Here is a 15,266-nt window from a genome sequence, read left to right on the forward strand (position 1 = left end):
ATTGGAAATTATTCTATGAACAATGGTGACTGCCGTAACAACTTCAATTCAGTTAAATTCAATAGTAGCCATGCTCTTCTGTTTTTGGCCCAAAAATTCTTTCCTCTGTTTAAATTCAATAGCAGCCATGCTCTTCTGTTTTTGGCCCAAAGATTCTTACCTCTGTTTTGTCATAATTGAGGAGAAGGACATTATTGGCCATCCAATCTTTGATTTCATTGATACACTCTGCTAATTTTGAGAATTGTGACATTTCATCAGGTTTAGAAGAAATATAAAGTTGGATATCGTTGGCATAACAGTGGAAACTTATTCCACGATTCCTGATAATATCTCCCAGGGGAAGCATATATAATGAGAAAAGCAGAGGCCCTAAAACTGATCCCTGTTGCACTCAATAGGTTTATAGTGCATTTTCAACATGTTGTTTGCTGTGTTCAGTGTGTGCTGCTTAGTTCAAATTTTTTAACATCACTCTTTTAACATCACTCATTTTTTAACATCGCTCTTCTCACTGTGGTTTCGGGACACAGCATCTTGGCTCGCGCACCCAGTGTAAAGGCTGTGACCTAAAGACACCGTTTGTGTAAAACGGCCCTAAAAAAAAAAGTATAGCTCCGATCCTGGTGTCCTCCATTATTGTCGTTGGCTGTGTCTGATAACTGTAAAATGCTTACTTTTGGAGGCTGTAAACAAAGGTAGGATGAAACTAAGGTGCTTTTTAAACTGTTCTGAGACCAGTTTCATTTAGAGTTCCATTAATTAATAAATACTGTCTGTTAAGCCATTAACTGATTAGGCAGCTAGTCAACATTTTTGGAGGCAGCCGTTGATTGTGTTGTTGTTGCTATTCAATCATGAGTGTAAACAATGTCAGAAGAGAACTCTTATGCAGTTCCTCACATGAGTTCTCATCTAGAAAGTTACTGAGGAAAAAGTACCAGGACTGTATGTGGGAAAGGGACTTATGACATCAAAACAATCTTACTATAACACATGACTTGTAAGGCAATACGTTTGAATGTTTGCATTACATTCTGTAACTAACTACACTTACAAGTTTGCTTGAGTACAGGAGCTCAAATGATAAGCCTGCTTGTGATGCAAAGGTGTTGCTAGTGGTCCAGAAATTATACACTTCACCTATTATTAAAAGTATTACCTTTTCCTGAACATTGCTCTTACCAGCGTGTTACTCATTAGCATATCACTAGTGTTTGCAGTGTTATTGTATAAACAGTAATGTCTGTGAGTCAGGACAGTTCATTCTTCTACCCTTGAGCTCTAGATGAAATCTTGTCTGCTGGAAGTCTGGCTTGGAATGCTTCCTGTTGCAATAGATCTTCTACCCACAGTTCTGATGAAAGAGTATGTCAACTTCAGTCCTCGTCTCCAGCCCATGACCTGCCGCCAACCTACAGTGGGATGTGTCAGTCCCATCTATTAACAGAGAATGCGATTTGATTACATAACCTAGAAATAAAGTTCACTGAGCATTAAGGTCCGATTTATTAATGACTTTCTTTCTTCCATGGAACACAAAGGGTAAAACACATATTTTTCCATACATATATATATATATATATATATATATATATATATATATATATATTCTTAAGCCTTTTGATTTGTTTTGTATGAGGAACAGGCCAAAATTTAAGTAAGTACACCACCACCACCCCATCCCACCCTCAGTTGACTTTGGTGCAGTCTTGAGAGCAGTATACCGATTTCCAGTGTTGGGGAAGCTACTTTGAAACTGTAGCTACAAGCTACTCATAATTCTAAGTAGCTAAGCTACAGCCAAGCTACTCTTTTGAAAAAGTAGTTAGCTACACTACAAGTTACTGTCAAAAAGAAGCTAGCTATATTGATGCTACTTAATGAGGAAATATTTTTTTAATGTTACTATCAAACCAATAATATAAAAAAAATCATTTACACTAATGACATTTATTAATTAATGTATTAATTAAATACATTTAATGTGTTTAAATATATTAAATGTATTTAATATATTTAATGAATATTAACATTAATACAGTTAATAATGGCCATAAAATAAAATACAACAGTATAAAATAAAGATCAAAAAGATCAGATGCCATTAAAAAAACTATTTTGATACTACACACTTTTCAGTCCTGCTGTGGCCAGGTGTAGCCTACTTCCCTAAAGATCACATTTTTATGACAAACTCTCCTTGGGCTGGCATTTTTTGTTCTTGTCACATAATATTTAGTGTGGATTATATGTGAATAAAGACTCTGGGCTTGTTTCTCCCCTCAGCTGGGTTCATTTTTTCACATTGACATGCAAGTGCCAGCTTTACAGGTCACATACAGGGGTTGCCTTAATACATGCCTTAATTGATTTCTTTTACCATAATGTTATTTATTTTATATTAAAATAATAGTTAATTAAATGCTTTCTCCCTTTCTCAAAAGAAATTGAGAAATAAAATAGTTCTGCATGATAGTCATTATTTTAATAATATATACTGTATATTTACAAATATTATAATAATAATTCACTCGCTGCTCCCAATAATGCACAGATGATGAGAAGCTAAATAAACATATTTAGAACAAACAAAATCCCTCAAAAGCCATTAATAACTTTTTCAATTCTTTTATTTAAAATAGTAAAGGTAAATATACTGTTGTGTGATCTATTAAGAACAAAGTGTCTGAAACATTCTTTGTTACATAGAAGAATAAAATAATGTTCTTTTATTATTTTCAGATTTACCCATGTCCCTGTATGTCTTGTAAATGTAAACTGTGTTTGCTCGCTTTACATAATCATCAGACAATTTCTTCTTATACAAGTGAGCTGTAATAAGCTCTCAGTATATGATGGTAATTCACTATTTTTGTTTGTGATCTGCCATTACAAAAGAATAAGACGACACTGCCTGATTCTAATCAGCAGACAGAAAAATACTGCCAGATCATCAGACGTTTTGCCGGTAAATGTTTGGCTTTTAGTTACACACCTGTAAGGGTGTCTAGTTAAAATTTGGGGCAGCTGTGGCTCAGGTGGTAGAGTGGGTTGTCTGCTAATCTCAGGGTTGCTGGTTCGATACCCGGTCCACACGACTCCACATGCCGAAGTGTCCTAGGGCAAGACACTGAACCCCACACTGAGCTCCCAATGACAGGCTAGTGCCTTGCCTGGCATCTCTGCCGTTATTGTGTGTGAATGGGTGAATGAGATGCAGTGTAAAGCGCTTTGAATACAACTAAGGTTAAAAAGGCCCAATATAAGTGCAGACCATTTACCATTATCTGACCAACATGATGTAGCATTTGGTCATGCTACACCGCTACTTGCAGGAAAAAGTAGCTCGCTACTGGAAAAGCTTTTTTTGAGTTGAATCTTTTCAATCAATCATTTGTTCCAGTTCACAAAACCCATACAAATGAATGATGAACTCACTACATATGTTCCAGTCTATTCTTAACTACCATAGTATGATGCAGTATTGAAGAAATTAACTAGCTTGTAATAACTGTTTCCCAAAAACGTAGTAACTAAGTTTCACATCCGTCTTTCGAGTCAAGCTAGTTCATCAATTTAGAGTTGTTGTTAATGACATTCCGCAGAAGGTGGAGTAATAATTTCTGCAGAAATCGAATGGATGGTTTATTGTGAGAAAGGTGCTTAAGACACTTGAGTCATGAAAGCTGTGTTTGCATTTGTATGCATGGTGTAATTCCCTTTACCCTGGTATACATGCTGCTTGGTATGTAAGCCGCTTTCTCCACAGCAATGTAATTTTCCGAACATGGTGTCTGAGGATGACTTCACTATTTTTTGCATTACTTTTTTTATTATTTTCAAATGTCCCAAAGTTGCTGCTGTATTTGTTTCCTTAACTTTCTATCATGGCCTGCCACTGCATTGTGCTGCAAGAGTGGTATTTTTCATCTTACGCCATACTCCGTCTTCACCCGCCACGCTTGAGCACATATAAAAACCTGTAGGAATGGTGCTTATGTGTTCACATGGGTCTTCCGCTGTCTTCAGCAGAAACCTTGCTGTGTTAAACCACTTTCGCTTAATCCCTTAACAGGCATGAGGAAAACATGTTAACATTGTTATAGAAATATTGATATCTTGTAAACCAAGTAACTCTGAGTAGGTCTAAATATTTTTAGTAATAAAGGACTTTCACTGTGTGAATTTCACTGTGCAAATGAAAGATAAATTGGAAACGGTATTCTTTGTAAATGGAATATCTAATGTGGTGCTGCAACATGTTTAATCTAATATAACCCGACAGTATCCGTAGGCAGGAATTGGCCTTTTTTGCATGGCTCAAATTACTGTTTCCAAATCTGAAGTAACATGCAGTATTTTCAGCAGTATTTCTGTATCAGTTAGACAGGTCATCCCCTAAGGGTGTCTAGAGCTCTCACAAGTTCTTAATGGCTATTTTATGATATACTGTAACTGTTGTGTTCTTCGAGACAGATTATATACATAGTAAAAACAATTTTTTCTTTATTTTCTGAAAAAAGGGTAAATTGGGGGATGTTTTCACCCGTTTTCTTTTTTAGTCAGCCAGATGGAAAATATTAAAGGGATAGTTCACCCAAAAAATACAATTCTCTCATCATTTACTCACCCTCATGTCATCCCAGATGTGTATGACTGTCTTTCTTCTGCAGAACACAAATAAAGATATTTAGAAGACTGTTTCAGCTCTTTTGGTCCATACAATGCAATTGAAAGGGTGCCAACATGTTGACGCTCCCTGAAGCAGATATAGCCATCATAAAAGTAATCCATCCAACTCCAGTTTTTTAATCCATATCTTCAGAAGTGATATGATTGATGTGTTTCAGAAACTGATCAACATTTATGTATTTTTTGCTAGACATTTTTCTCTCTGCCCAGTAGGGGGCAGTATGCATGAAGAATGTGAATCATCAAAAACACAAGAAGAAGAATGTGAAAGTGATCTGTTTTTCTCTCTCTCACACACACCTATCATATCACTTCTGAAGACATTGATTTAACCGCTGGAGTCTGGATTACTTTTATGCTGACATGTTTGTGATTTTTGGAGCTTCAAAAGTTTGGCGCCCATTCACTTGCATTGTATGAACCAACAGAGATATATTCTTCTAAAAACTTCATTTGTGTTCAGCAGATGAAAGAAAGTCATTTAAATCTGGGATGGCATAAGGGTGAGGAAATTATGAGATAATGTTCTTTTTTGGGTGAACTAAGTCCAATCACTTAGAAAAATAATAGCACATCCGTTCTCAACAAACCACACAATTTAAGGTACCATTCATGCTTGTTACACAAGTGATTGTGTGTTGTGTATGCTCTGTATGGTGTGAAAGGTTAAGATTTGTAGTGATGGTCTAGTTGTAAACACAAACACACACACACATCTTTTGAAAACTTGTCGTGCTTTTAAAGGATATGGGAAAAAAATCTATAAACGCAATATTTTTACTTTTGCTTCCTCGACCATTCACTCTAACACCCCATCTGCTTTACCTGACCTTTTCTTTCTGTTGTGTACTGCCACAGGTCTTTAATCTGTGACATGTCTGCTGTCTGCTTTGTGGATAGGAATGATCATTTTCACACTGACAAGAAACATGCAATGACTGTACCTCAGTTAATGGCTATGGTGAGGTGTATCTGTTCTTTGGTTAACTTGGAAAGTACAATCTCAGGTGTATGGCTTTTGAATTTTAGCTCGAATATTAACCTTATTGTACTGTATTTATTTGGCTGTGTAAGAGATAATTAATTACTACACAAAAGTACAAAGCCTTAAATTAAACCGTTAGCAGCCAAACAACTTTTTGATTAGTGACCAATTAACACAGAATTTGACAAAACCACACGTAGATGAGATTAAAGTTTCCTGTCATCACTTTTAAAGTTTATGGTTTACAATTTTGTATTCATTATTATCAGTTTGGAGCCCGGAGAGTAGCATGTTTTGTGTTAACAATGACAACTTGCTGCTTTCAGAGTTTATTTTGATGAATTTACCTGAAATTCTTACTTTCAACATTATTTTTCAAATACACACATCCCTTAAAGGAATAGTTCACCCAAAAATAAAAATCTGTCTTTAATTGCTCATCATCCACACCCATTTTACCTTTTCACTTTGGTAGGAAATGCTATGCAGATTGGGCTGACAGTCTCAGTCACCATTAACTTTTAGTACATCTTTTTCAATACAATGTAAGTGAATGGTGAACTAAATCTTTAGATTATCATTAATAGACAGCTCTGAATGATCTAATTAATGCTTTGTATCAGACAGTAACTTCTTATTGGATAGTAATTTATTGTAGTAATCAAGTATGCATAAGACATCACTATGGTCTCAGCACAATATTGTGGTCCTTAACAAGTGATGAGTCTTCTATATTTTTTAGACTTTTATATTTTGTTAGTTATGTATTATTTAGTTGTATTTGTTCTCATATAGTACTAACAGGATTGACAATTTAATTGAGGACACAGGGGAAAAAAAATGAATTGATTACAAATTAAACAATATTTTTTAATAAGCATGTTTTATATGAAACATTTTGTTTAGAGAAAACGAAGAAACACCTGGAATATTGCTTAACATTTTCCAGTTTTTCAGGTTTTATGTTTTCATGGACCCTGGGACATGGCAAAAATGGCAACATCTGCTGAAACCAAAGTATTGCAATTATTTAAAATGTACCCATATGCTCACTTAATTGTGATATTTTGATATTTTTAAATTGGCAGTTTAATATACACTGGCAGCCTAACGTGTGGAATAATGTACAGATTTTGCTGTTTCGAATGGAAATTGGTACTTTAATTCACCAAAGTGGCTTTCAACTGATCACAAAGTATAGACAGGACATTACTGATGTAAAAAAACAGCATCATCACTATTTAAAAATTCCTTTTTATCAAATCTAGACAGGCCCTATTTCCACCTTGTCCTTGAGTAATCATGCCTAATTGCTAATTTGGTACTTGAAAATCACTTGCCATTATATCAAACACAGTTGAAAGCTATTTGGCTCATTAAATGAAGCTTAACATTGTCTTTGTTTTTGAGTTGCCACAGTATGCAATAGACTGGCAAGTCTTCAATATTAGGGTCAATATTAGGTCAAAAATGGTAAAAAAGAAACTGCTTTCTCTAGAAATTTGTCAATCATTGTTTTTAGGAATTATGGTTATACAGTGCTTGAAATTTCCAAAAAAACTGAAGATTTCATTCAAAGGTGTACACTGCAGTCTTCAAAGGCAATGGACAACTGGCTCTAACAAGGACAGAAAGAGATGTGGAAGGCCAGCTGTACAACTAAACTAGAGGATAAGTACATCAGAGTCTCTAGTTTGAGAAATAGACGCCTCACATGTCCTCAGCTGACAGCTTCATTGAATTCTTCCTGTTCAACACCAGTTTCATGTACAACAGTAAAGAGAAGACTCAGGGGTGCAGGCCTTATGGGACGAATTGCAAAGAGAAAGGCACTTTTGAAACCGTTATTTAGAGTGTTATGGATCTTAATCCCATTGAGCATTTGTGGGATCAGGCTAGACTGTAAGTGTTATGCTGGGTGTGGAAGCAGGACAAGACAGGCAGAGGTGCGGATCCAAACGCGGTATTTATTAAAGATAAACAAACAAGAAACAAAAGGTAAACACAAAGAAAAGTCCACGAGGGGAAAACAGGAAACTGATACACAAAGAAACAGATATAAACACGAAGAAACAAACTCTGAACTCGGGTAGGGAACACGGACCAGGCTGGACTACATGCAAGAAACGAAAACGATCGACAGAGACTAAACAAAGAACCAAGGTTTAAATACACAGACAAAGTGGAGACTGAACGAGACACAGATGAAAACAATGATGAGTGCAGGCAGTGGGGGAGGCCGGGAATTGTGGGAAATGTAGTTTAACACACGGACAGTGAGACTCAGGGCGGACAACAGGGAAAACGTGACATGGAGCGGGATCGGTGACGGGTGAAAAGGAAAACACGGAGCGGACTACAAGGAAACGTGAAATCAACGTGATAGTGAAACAGAACAGAGGGCAGACAACACAGGAACGTAACAGTAAGAAGTGCCTGACAAGACAGCCACATCTATGGCAAGTGCTACAGGAAGCATATATGGACAAACTGACAGCCTGAGCGCCAAGGATCTGCAAAGCTTTCACTGCTGCACATGGAGGAGTTTTTAATTTATATAACTCTTTGAAGTAGTTTAAGAAGTTCTGAAATTTTCTTTTCAATTTGTAATAGTAATGTTAATAACATTTTTATTAATGTTGTGACTATACATTGTGATCAGTTGAATGCCACTTTGGTGAATAAAATTACCAATTTCTTTCCATAAGAGCAAAATCTGTACATTATTCCAAATTTTTGCCTGCCAGTGTATGTATATATATATATATATATATATATACACACACAAGACATTTGATGGGCACATGAGAATGAATGGTATTACAGGAATGAGCTGGCCAATATGAGGCCAATAATATTCAGCAAATAACCTAGCCTTCTCATTTGATAAAAGCATTTGCTGATGCAAATGTAATTAATTGTAGATACATGGCTTTATATAAAGCACATGAGAATAGAAAAGCATATGCTACTTTTGAGCTTGAAAAAGAATTGCTCTATGTGGGAGTAGCATTGCTTTACAGTGAAATCTTTGATGCCAACTTGGTTGATGTCGTCCATAGAAATGTTAAGAAATGTATCTTCTGTCCTCATAGCATTCCATCAATTACTGTGCATTCAGAATCTAGTGCATATGGCACTGACATTTCATTATGTGTGAGGTTTACTGAAGATGCACATATGTAGATGGAATATTGATTTTCATTGTTAAAGTTTGATGACTTGACAAATGCATTATTTTGGGATCTGTGGCATGGGTTCATTTGCGCTGGTACTCTTCATAGTGTCTGCGCTTAGTTGGCACAGGCAAAGAGCGAGTGATAATAATAACAATGTCTGTCTTTTTGATTGACAATCCTGGAAGACATCCGTGTTATTGTACTTCCACTGTTGTCAGTCTGTCATGCCATGATCTGGCTACAAACCCAAATTAAATCTTCTGCATAGATTTGTTTAATTTACAAAGTAGCACTTTCCTTAAAGGGATAGTTCAGCCAAAAATGAAAATTCTCTTGTGATTTACTCACCCTGCTGGCATCCCAGATTTGTATGAATTTCTTTCTTCTTCAGAACACAAATTAAGATTTTTTAGAAGAATATTTCAGCTCTGTAGGTCTATACAATTCAAGTGAATTGGTGCCAAAATGCTGAATCTCCAAAATCCAAATAAAGGGAGTACAAAAGTAATCTATATGACTCCAGTGTGTAAATCCATGTGATATGATAGGTGTGGTGAGAAACAGATCACTATTTAAGTCATTTTTTATCCTAAATACTCCTCCCTGTCCAGGAGGGGGCGATATGCACAAAGAATGTGAATCACCAAAAACAGAAGAAGGAGAAACTGGGTTGGAATATTGGGGTTGGAACGATGTGATGGATCGACCCAGCGATTTGCTATAGATCCAGATATATTCTGCTGAGACATGCTGTGAGGACCAGGGCGTGAGATGTGGGCACTATTGCATTGATTGATTGACAGCGTATTGAACAAATCAAGCGTTAATCGGAGCCAGTGTCTCTCTACGTGACTTTTCGACTATATTCAGTAGCCCCCCAACATTCATGCCATGCTTTGTAAACTCAGTGATATTGCAATGAGCTGAAGGGAGGCTTGAGAGTTGCTGCTTCCTTTTGAAATGTATCCGTTGAGTGTTGTTGTTTGACAGAGGGACTTTTTGAGGAGACACTGCCTCCCTTGCCTACGCGGAGAAATCGTGACTGGTATGGCAGTATGTGATATGTATGTTCTCCTTTCTAGACTGTTTTAAGCATCTGCATGCAGCCATAAATACACATTTAAAAAGATGGGGTTTTGTTGCTGTGCGCTTTGCATTTCAGAGGTTCATGATTAAATCTTGCAATGTTTTATTGTCCGTGTGTTACTTGGAATTCTATGTAATATTTTTTTTCAAGAGTGTATTTAAGGTGTGTTCTTTTAACCTATCATTGTCATTACTTTTTATTCTAATAATTTGTAAAATTGTATATATAAGAAAAACAATCTATAAAAATGCATCATCTGAATTAAGTCTTGAAGTCCCAAATGCACACTTTATAACACATGCACGCTCATGGCCTTGATGACTATTGCCCTATCGGTCTTCACTAACTTACCTCACCAAAGTCTGGACTTGGAAGAGGACCGCAAGGACGTAGAGTGCAATTTGGAACTGTACCAGCAAAACAAAAAGTCAGCCATTTATTTATTTTATTATTTTTAAAACATTACAAATTTCATTTCCATCACCGCCCATTTCCACCAATGAATTTTTCTTAAACAAATTACAGAATTTGAGATGTGGTGGAAATGACACGGTGGTGGGAATTTTTATGAGGTCCAGAGTGCTAAAAGAGATTGAGATTTTGCTGTTTCTACAAGTTTAGCTGTCTTTATTGTTATTACACCAATATCACTGAATAGGTCCTCAAGTTCACGAAGCTATACAATAAAACAGTATAAACATTTTAACTGTAGCATGCATACTATGCGTCACAGCTCCTTAAAGAACCGACTTACTGTACCTCTTATAAGAAAAACCAGGGTAACTACGGCAAGTACTAAGCATTAAGATGCAATAGACAAGCTTCATTTGCACCCTAGGTGATTATTACTGCTGTAGCTCTCAGCTCAGCACATCTACAGATACACAGTTATCTGACATTTCGCAATAGAGGGATAATTGCACAAAATTCACAATAATCTCCATTGACTGCTTTAAGGATATCTGACCAGAAGGGCAAAGAGACGAGATAATCAGGGAGAAATAAATGGATTTATTTATTTTATTTATTACTCCTGAGAGTTGAATGCTGATGTTCATTTTCACAAAAAGCTAATTTGCATCTGTGTTTGCTGGCTCGGCACATTTCAGAATTGTATTTTGAATTTGTTTGTTTTTTTTCACCTCGTTTGTCCTTAGAAGAAACTAGGAAAATGAATATATTTATTTTCCAGAGGCCACTATGCTTATTAAGGACATATTTCTCAGTCTGTGGGCAATTTTCAGCAGACTTATAACCTTGTAAAATAAGACTTTACTTAATTTGACTGTATATTCTTTGCCGTGGCGTGTTGGGCTTTTTTATCATGTAAGCAATTGAGGTTATGTAGAACAGTCTTAAGTAGATCTGACACATGGATGAACACATAAGTCTGGCTTGAAATAGAAAACAAGTTTGAAGTGAAGGTCAGTCTATGAATGCTGAATCTGACAAGGGAAAAATCATATTCTTCCAGCATTATTCAGAATTGAATATAAGCCTTTGAAATAACTTCATGCATAATTTTACAACAGAGTAATTTTATGCAGTCGTTGCTGTTGCACCATAGGATATTTCAATATTTCAGACAATGTCAAAACGTACACAGTCAGACATGCGCACATTGGAAATGTTTTTGGTGTTTAATAAAAGATCTCTGTTTAGCATGCATTACACTTTGATGGCTTATTAAACGGATCATTTTCTCTATCACACACAGTTTCTGTCAGAGAACAAGGCTTTAATGTATTTATGTTAATGCAAAAGTGCCGTTTATATATTTTTGAAGAGTGCATACGTGTAGAGGAAAACCCAACTTATAGCGTATGTATCTGTCGCATTACACAGTGCACACAGTTTTCTTGTCTTTAGCAGCTTTCTTGCATTAAACAACTTTCTGGTGTATGTGTAAAATTGCTTTTATCATTTTAATATTTGCAGAAGTTATTACTCCACCCCCTGCGTATCGTCATTTATGACAGCTCTATGTTGTTGAACCAAAGTGGTTGGAACGATGGATGTGCGACATGGTTACCACGGTTTCGGGAAACAGTCATGACAAGCTAGTTAATTTCTCCATAGATGCATCGTACTATGGTGGTTATGCAGTGAGCTATGTCATTGTATGGGAAACACACCCCTGTATGACTTTTTCATGGAACACAAAAGGAGATGTTAGGCTGAATGTTATGGACCGACAGCCTCTTCACCATTTGCTTTCACTGCATCTATTTTCATATAGTGAAAGCGACTAACCCTGAACATTCTGCCAAACATCATTTTGTGTTCAATGGAAGAAAGAACATTTTGAAATGTTTTCAGAAATATATGACAGTGTTGACAAAAAGTAGGGATACAGCTATGAAACCTTATTAAAGGAATAGTTCAGTTCCCAGATGTGTAAGACTTTCTTTCTTCAGCAGAACACAAACAAAGATTTTTAGAAGAATATCTCTGCTCTGTACATCCATACAATGCAAGTGATTGATGATCAGACATTTTTAGCTCCAAATATCAGATAAAGGAACTCCAGTGATTAAATCCATATCTTCAGAAGCGATATAATAGGTGTGGGTGAGAAACAAATCAATATTTAAGTCCTTCACTTGTATTCTGCTGAAGAAACTCAGAGAAAGAAGAGTCATACATATCTGGGAAGGCATGAGGTTGGGTAAATGAGAAGAGAATTTTCATTTTTGGGTGAACTATCCCTTTACAAAGGTACATTTTAGAGGTAATATTTATTTTAAAGATAATAATTAAGTATATGTTCAACTCCTCTCAAAGGAGTCAGACATTTTTTTCCCCAAAAGCATGACAAAATTAATTTCCGTAATTTCCATCACAGAATTATTTTTAACACAATACAGAATTTGAGATGAATTAGAAATTACTCTGTGGTGTGAATTTTTTATTACTTAAAAAAATATATATAATAATAATGATATATATAAGTGATAATAGTAATAATAATAAACTATGACAGATCTCCTGTGATTCATGTACATGTACAAAGGTAAGCCATGTTTTAACATGGCTTAACGTTCTAGAAATTCACAGTGCTATATAATAGATTATATTATAATTTATATCAACTATTGAGTTTAGGACAAGTGGCTAGGGACAGCATGTAATAATGTAATGTCAAAATAAAAAGTAATTAAATTAAATGGTACATTTGTGTTAAAAGCATTCTTGTGGTCATCTCTGATTAATATAACTGGAAATGTTACTAGTTTCAAAACAAATGGAAGGTTACATTTGTGTGTATAAAAAAATGAATTAATGTTAAAAGCTACATAATCTTAAATAACGTTGCCTATTTCTCCTTGACACACTGGAACTATGTGAAACTGTGATGTTAAACATAAGTGAAAAAACTTAACATTTTGCAGTATAGTTCTCAGTCAGTGAAGATATCATATCCTCAAATATATTTGATGTTTTTAGACCAGAGCATAAGAACTGGACATGTGGCCACAGTGCTAATGTCATAAGTCAACCCAGCAACCCTTACCATTTACAACGTAAAGTTCTTAAAAAAAATTCTGCACAGCTAAACAGCATGTACTGTAGCTAGCATGGAGCATTTTATCAAGTGTCAGGTTGATTAGTAGCTCTCTCTCTCTTCTTTCCTGAGGGACATGTACAGACTATCCATCCCCTCTTATGGAAACCGCTTGTTAGAGTGACTTGTTTAACAGAAGCATGCATGTTAACATTTTGCATTCCTGTGTATTAACCAACAACAGGCAAGTGGTGGGCCAGAATTCTGTTTTTCTGAGTGTGGTGGGAGGGTGCACGTTGTGTTCCAGTGACAATGGCTGCAAGGCTGGCCCTGATTCCAGAACTGTGCTGGGGAAGAAGAGATGCCCCTGGGGATGGCTCAGGTTTCTGCTGTCACATCCTGCTGCATTAGCAGGGCACGGTGAAATAACAACCTGCCATCTGGAACGGCCGGCCATCCCCCGCTCAGACTCCCCATCATGCACACATTAATTAAGAGTTGTTTATTCAGGTTTCTTCCTTGTTAGTTATTTTGCACACCTTAGGCCATCCAAAATACTTTGTTTTCTTGTTAGCATGCTATGAGATGGATTTTCGTTTGCAAGTGACCTTTTGGATGAGCATCTCAACAAGTGTTTTGTTTTCCCAAAAATTATAATTTGGTAATTAATTACATAAGTCATATTGCGTAAAGTTCAGCACCAAAAACTTTTGGTTATGAGACACACAAGAATAAATTATGTTTGATGTCATTGACATCCAACCAAAGTCTTTTTTAGCTGGTCAAGTCACTTGACGGCCATCTTTGGAATGCTCTTGTGCAGCTATTGTCTATGTAAACACGTGGCATGACAGTGCAGCTTCTATCTTCTTAATTGGGGAAAGTCCAAAATCTCCAAAACAGTTGGTCAAGATTACGATCAAAGAACATATTTCAAATCGGCAGTAAATTCTGACAACAGTGGTTTCATAAATTGTGCTTCTTTACCTCATATTATGCTAGAAAACTAAATTTTTCCCGGCTTGTATAGCTAATGTGCATGTGCGTTCTTGAGTTAAAGTCTGTATCTAAAAGGTGAGATTTTACCTTTATGACGGGACTTCCTTTCCACATCTGTTGACTGTTGGGCATTCCGATTTCTCACATTAATTTTAAAAGAAGTGTCCTGTCTCTGATCCAACCTGCTGTGCGCTATATTGGATTCGACAGCTACTGAGATGATTTTCAGTGAATAACGACTTAAATTTCCATCTCTTCCTGAGCTGGGTATTGATACAGATTTCCAGATTCTATTAAATTCGGATTTACAAGCTCTCGATTCTATTGAGATCTTTCTGATATTTCTGTTACAATGTTCTGTTACGATTTTGCTTACATTTGAGGTACATTTTGTCTCAGCTAATGCTCTAAAATATAAATGGACCAACTAACCCTCAAGGTAACGCTTCTAGGTACAATTAAAAAATAGTAATTTTATCATTAGGTTTTCTTCATATTGGGCTCATTTATCTTTTGAAAACATTTCTAATTCAGTGTATTTCTTGAAGTTGCATATGTTATCTTGCATATACAGTTTTGTTTTATTGTTTACTTGCACAATTTGTACTGTTTACAAGTATTTACAATATGTCTCTTTAAGACTACCAACATCAACCAGTGAGTGCAGAGCATTTTAAATGTTTCTTTTTTTATTGTTTTTAATCAACAACTGACTGTAAAGAATATAAAAGGTATTAAAAAAGACTATAGACTATATAGAGTGCATGGATCTCATCTTTTGACACACACTCCAAATAACTTATAACAGAGGTGCCC

Source organism: Xyrauchen texanus, chromosome 38 (genome assembly GCF_025860055.1).
Source record: "Xyrauchen texanus isolate HMW12.3.18 chromosome 38, RBS_HiC_50CHRs, whole genome shotgun sequence".
Taxonomy (NCBI): domain Eukaryota; kingdom Metazoa; phylum Chordata; class Actinopteri; order Cypriniformes; family Catostomidae; genus Xyrauchen; species Xyrauchen texanus.